Source organism: Oncorhynchus keta, chromosome 3, assembly GCF_023373465.1.
Source record: "Oncorhynchus keta strain PuntledgeMale-10-30-2019 chromosome 3, Oket_V2, whole genome shotgun sequence".
Lineage (NCBI taxonomy): Eukaryota > Metazoa > Chordata > Actinopteri > Salmoniformes > Salmonidae > Oncorhynchus > Oncorhynchus keta.
The window spans coordinates 28,605,143-28,610,249 of NC_068423.1; positions in this window are offsets into that span (position 1 = coordinate 28,605,143).

Consider the following 5,107-nt stretch of genomic DNA (forward strand, 5'->3'; position numbering starts at 1 on the left):
CTGGCCAAGGCAGCAACACTCAAAACATTGCAGAATTACAACATACAACAATACAATTCAACAACTCTGATCGAAAATGTTCAATTAATTTAGTGGCACTAACATATGTAGATGAAGCATGGATTGTTGACTATTCTATTGCGTCTGGTGCACAAGGGGAGAAGGCAGTCTTGCCTCATGCTGTAAATGTCCATGGGACTTTAAGTAGTGGTGTAAGGTACTGAAGCAAAAATACTTGTCACGTTCTGACCATAGTTCTTTTGTGTTTTCCTTGTTTTAGTGTTGGTCAGGATGTGAGCTGGGTGGGCATTCTATGTTGTGTGTCTAGTTTGTCTCTTTCTATGTTCGGCCTGATATGGTTCTCAATCAGAGGCCGGTGTTAGTCATTGTCTCTGATTGGGAACCATATTTAGGTAGCCGGTTTTGTGTTGGGTTTTGGAGGTGGTTGTTTCCTGTCTTTGTGTTTTCTGCTCCAGATAGGGCCGTTTTGGTTTTGCCGCGTTTATTGTTTTGTATTATGTTCATGTTCAGTTTTCGTATTTAAAAAACAAGAACCATAACCACGCTGCGTTTTGGTCCGCCTCTCCTTCCCAGGAAGAAAGCTGTTACAATACTTTAAAGTCATTTTGGGGGGTAGTATCTGTACTTTACTATTTAAATTTGACAACTTTTACTTCAGTACATTCCGTAAGAAATACATTGTCCTTGACACCCAAAAGTACTTGTTACATTTTGAATGCTTAGCAGGACATAGGAAATGGTCCAATTCAACAGAACATCCCTGGTCATCTCTACTGCCTCTGATCCGGCGATCTCACTAAACACAAATGCTTCGCCTGTAAATGATGTCTGAGTGTTCGAATGTGCCCCTGGAGATCCGTACATTTTAAAAACCACAAAATGGTGTCATCTGGTTGCGGATTAAAAGTTTAACTTTTTAAACTTAAGTATATTTTAAACCAAATACTTTTAGACTTTTACTCAAAAGTTCCACCCCCGCTCCCCCCTCTCTCTTTCTCTGTGCTCCCCTGAGGGGCCCCCGTGTTGAGGATCAGCGTGGCGGATGTGTTGTTACCTATCTGGGGGTGGCCCGTCAGGAAGTCCAGGATCCAGTCCTAGAGGGAGGTGTTTAGTCCCAGGGTCCTTCGCTTAGTGATGAGCTTTGAGGACACTATGGTGTTGAACGCTGAACTGTAGTCAATGAGTAGGTGTTCCTTTTGTCCAGGTGGAAAAGGGCAGTGTGGAGTGCAATAGAGATTGCATTCCTGGTTGGAAAAAAAAGGTACCAAAATGAAAATATATCAAATCAACTTAAATTGTATTTAAATACGCATATTAAGCAGATGTTCTGACGGGTATAGCGAAGTGCTTGTATATATACATTAGGTCGAGTACAGTCTTGTAAATGTCCTTTCTGAAATGTTCATTATTATTTAAAAGGGACATTGATGGAATCCATGGGAAAGTCTACAGATACGTTTTTACTCTCGTTTGTCTTTAGTTCTGACAGTTTGGTGAGTGGAGAGCAGAGCATTAATCAGGCTACGGATGGTGTATCAGTAAACCCAGTCACTACAGTTTGGTGAGTGGAGAGCAGAGCGTTAGTCAGGCTACGGATGGTGTATCAGTAAACCCAGTCACTACAGTTTGGTGAGTGGAGAGCAGAGCGTTACTCAGGCTATGGATGGTGCATCAGTAAACCCAGTCACTACAGTTTGGTGAGTGGAGAGCAGAGCCTTACTCAGGCTATGGATGGTGTATCAGTAAACCCAGTCACTACAGTTTGGTGAGTGGAGAGCAGAGCGTTACTCAGGCTATGGATGGTGCATCAGTAAACCCAGTCACTACAGTTTGGTGAGTGGAGAGCAGAGCCTTACTCAGGCTATGGATGGTGTATCAGTACAGCCAGTCACTACAGTTTGGTGAGTGGAGAGCAGAGCATTACTCAGGCTACGGATGGTGTATCAGTACAGCCAGTCACTACAGTTTGGTGAGTGGAGAGCAGAGCATTAATCAGGCTACGGATTGTGTATCAGTACAGCCAGTCACTACAGTTTGGTGAGTGGAGAGCAGAGCATTACTCAGGCTACGGATGGTGTATCAGTACACCCAGTCACTACAGTTTGGTGAGTGGAGAGCAGAGCGTTACTCAGGCTACGGATGGTGTATCAGTACACCCAGTCACTACAAAGATACAGGCGTCCTTCCTAACTCAGTTGCCGGAGAGGAAGGAAACCGCTCAGGTGTTTCACCATGAGGTCAATGGTGACTTTAAAACAGTTACAGAGTTTAATGGCAAATCCAACACAACACAGCACTGAGTACAACTCTTCATATTTTCAAGCATGGTGGTGGCTGCATCATGTTATGGGTATGCTTGTCATCGGGAAGGACAAGGGAGTATTTTATGATTAAAAGAAACTGAATAAAGCTAAGCACAGGCAAATTCCTAGAGGAAAACCTTAGATTGGCCCAAGGGTAAGTCAGTAGACCTTTAAGGACACCCCCTTCATCTACACTTATTGAAGTCAATACAGGAGGATAGCTTTCACCTGGATTCACCTATTCAGTCTGTGTCATGGTTAAGAGTGGGTGTCCCTAATGTTTTGTACACTCAGCATAGTGTGCACTGTCATCAGAGTTAGAATCACTGGCAACTCTAGTACTGGTGGAAGAGATGAGACAACTCTAGAACTGGAGGACTGAGATGAGACACAACTCTAGTACTGGAGGACTGAGATGAGACAACTCTAGTACTGGAGGACTGAGATGAGACAACTCTAGTACTGGAGGACTGAGATGAAACAACTCTAGTACTGGAGGACTGAGATGAGACAACTCTAGTACTGGAGGACTGAGATGAGACAACTCTAGTACTAGTACTGGAGGACTGAGATGAGACAACTCTAGTACTGGAGGACTGAGATGAGACAACTCTAGTACTGGAGGACTGAGATGAGACAACTCTAGTACTGGAGGACTGAGATGAAACAACTCTAGTACTGGAGGAAGAGATGAGACAACTCTAGTACTGGAGGACTGAGATGAGATAACTCTAGTACTGGAGGACTGAGATGAGACAACTCTAGTACTGGAGGACTGAGATGAGACAACTCTAGTACTGGAGGACTGAGATGAGACAACTCTAGTACTGGAGGACTGAGATGAGACAACTCTAGAACTGGTGGAAGAGATGAGACAACTCTAGTACTGGAGGACTGAGATGAGACAACTCTAGTACTGGAGGAAGAGATGAGACAACTCTAGAACTGGTGGAAGAGATGAGACAACTCTAGTACTGGAGGAAGAGATGAGACAACTCTAGAACTGGTGGAAGAGATGAGACAACTCTAGTACTGGAGGACTGAGATGAGACAACTCTAGTACTGGGAGGAAGAGATGAGACAACTCTAGAGGAGGACAACTCTAGTACTGGTGGAAGAGATGAGACAACTCTAGAACTGGAGGAAGAGATGAGACAACTCTAGTACTGGAGGAAGAGATGAGACAACTCTAGTACTGGAGGACTGAGATGAGACAACTCTAGTACTGGAGGACTGAGATGAGACAACTCTAGTACTGGAGGACTGAGATGAGACAACTCTAGTACTGGAGGACTGAGATGAGACAACTCTAGTACTGGAGGACTGAGATGAGACAACTCTAGTACTGGAGGAAGAGATGAGACAACTCTAGTACTGGAGGACTGAGATGAGACAACTCTAGTACTGGAGGACTGAGATGAGACAACTCTAGTACTGGAGGACTGAGATGAGACAACTCTAGTACTACAACTGGAGGAAGAGATGAGACAACTCTAGTACTGGAGGAAGAGATGAGACAACTCTAGAACTGGTGGAAGAGATGAGACAACTCTAGTACTGGTGGAAGAGATGAGACAACTCTAGAACTGGAGGACTGAGATGAGACAACTCTAGTACTGGAGGACTGAGATGAGACAACTCTAGTACTGGAGGACTGAGATGAGACAACTCTAGTACTGGAGGACTGAGATGAGACAACTCTAGTACTGGAGGAAGAGATGAGACAACTCTAGTACTGGAGGACTGAGATGAAACAACTCTAGTACTGGAGGACTGAGATGAGACAACTCTAGTACTGGAGGACTGAGATGAGACAACTCTAGTACTGGAGGACTGAGATGAGACAACTCTAGTACTGGAGGACTGAGATGAGACAACTCTAGTACTGGAGGACTGAGATGAGACAACTCTAGTACTGGAGGAAGAGATGAGACAACTCTAGAACTGGTGGAAGAGATGAGACAACTCTAGTACTGGAGGACTGAGATGAGACAACTCTAGTACTGGAGGAAGAGATGAGACAACTCTAGTACTGGAGGACTGAGATGAGACAACTCTAGTACTGGAGGACTGAGATGAGACAACTCTAGTACTGGAGGACTGAGATGAGACAACTCTAGTACTGGAGGACTGAGATGAGACAACTCTAGTACTGGAGGAAGAGATGAGACAACTCTAGTACTGGAGGACTGAGATGAGACAACTCTAGTACTGGAGGACTGAGATGAGACAACTCTAGTACTGGAGGACTGAGATGAGACAACTCTAGTACTGGAGGAAGAGATGAGACAACTCTAGTACTGGAGGAAGAGATGAGACAACTCTAGAACTGGTGGAAGAGATGAGACAACTCTAGTACTGGTGGAAGAGATGAGACAACTCTAGAACTGGAGGACTGAGATGAGACAACTCTAGTACTGGAGGACTGAGATGAGACAACTCTAGTACTGGAGGACTGAGATGAGACAACTCTAGTACTGGAGGACTGAGATGAGACAACTCTTGTACTGGAGGAAGAGATGAGACAACTCTAGTACTGGAGGACTGAGATGAGACAACTCTAGTACTGGAGGACTGAGATGAAACAACTCTAGTACTGGAGGACTGAGATGAGACAACTCTAGTACTGGAGGACTGAGATGAGACAACTCTAGTACTGGAGGACTGAGATGAGACAACTCTAGTACTGGAGGACTGAGATGAGACAACTCTAGTACTGGAGGACTGAGATGAGACAACTCTAGTACTGGAGGAAGAGATGAGACAACTCTAGTACTGGAGGA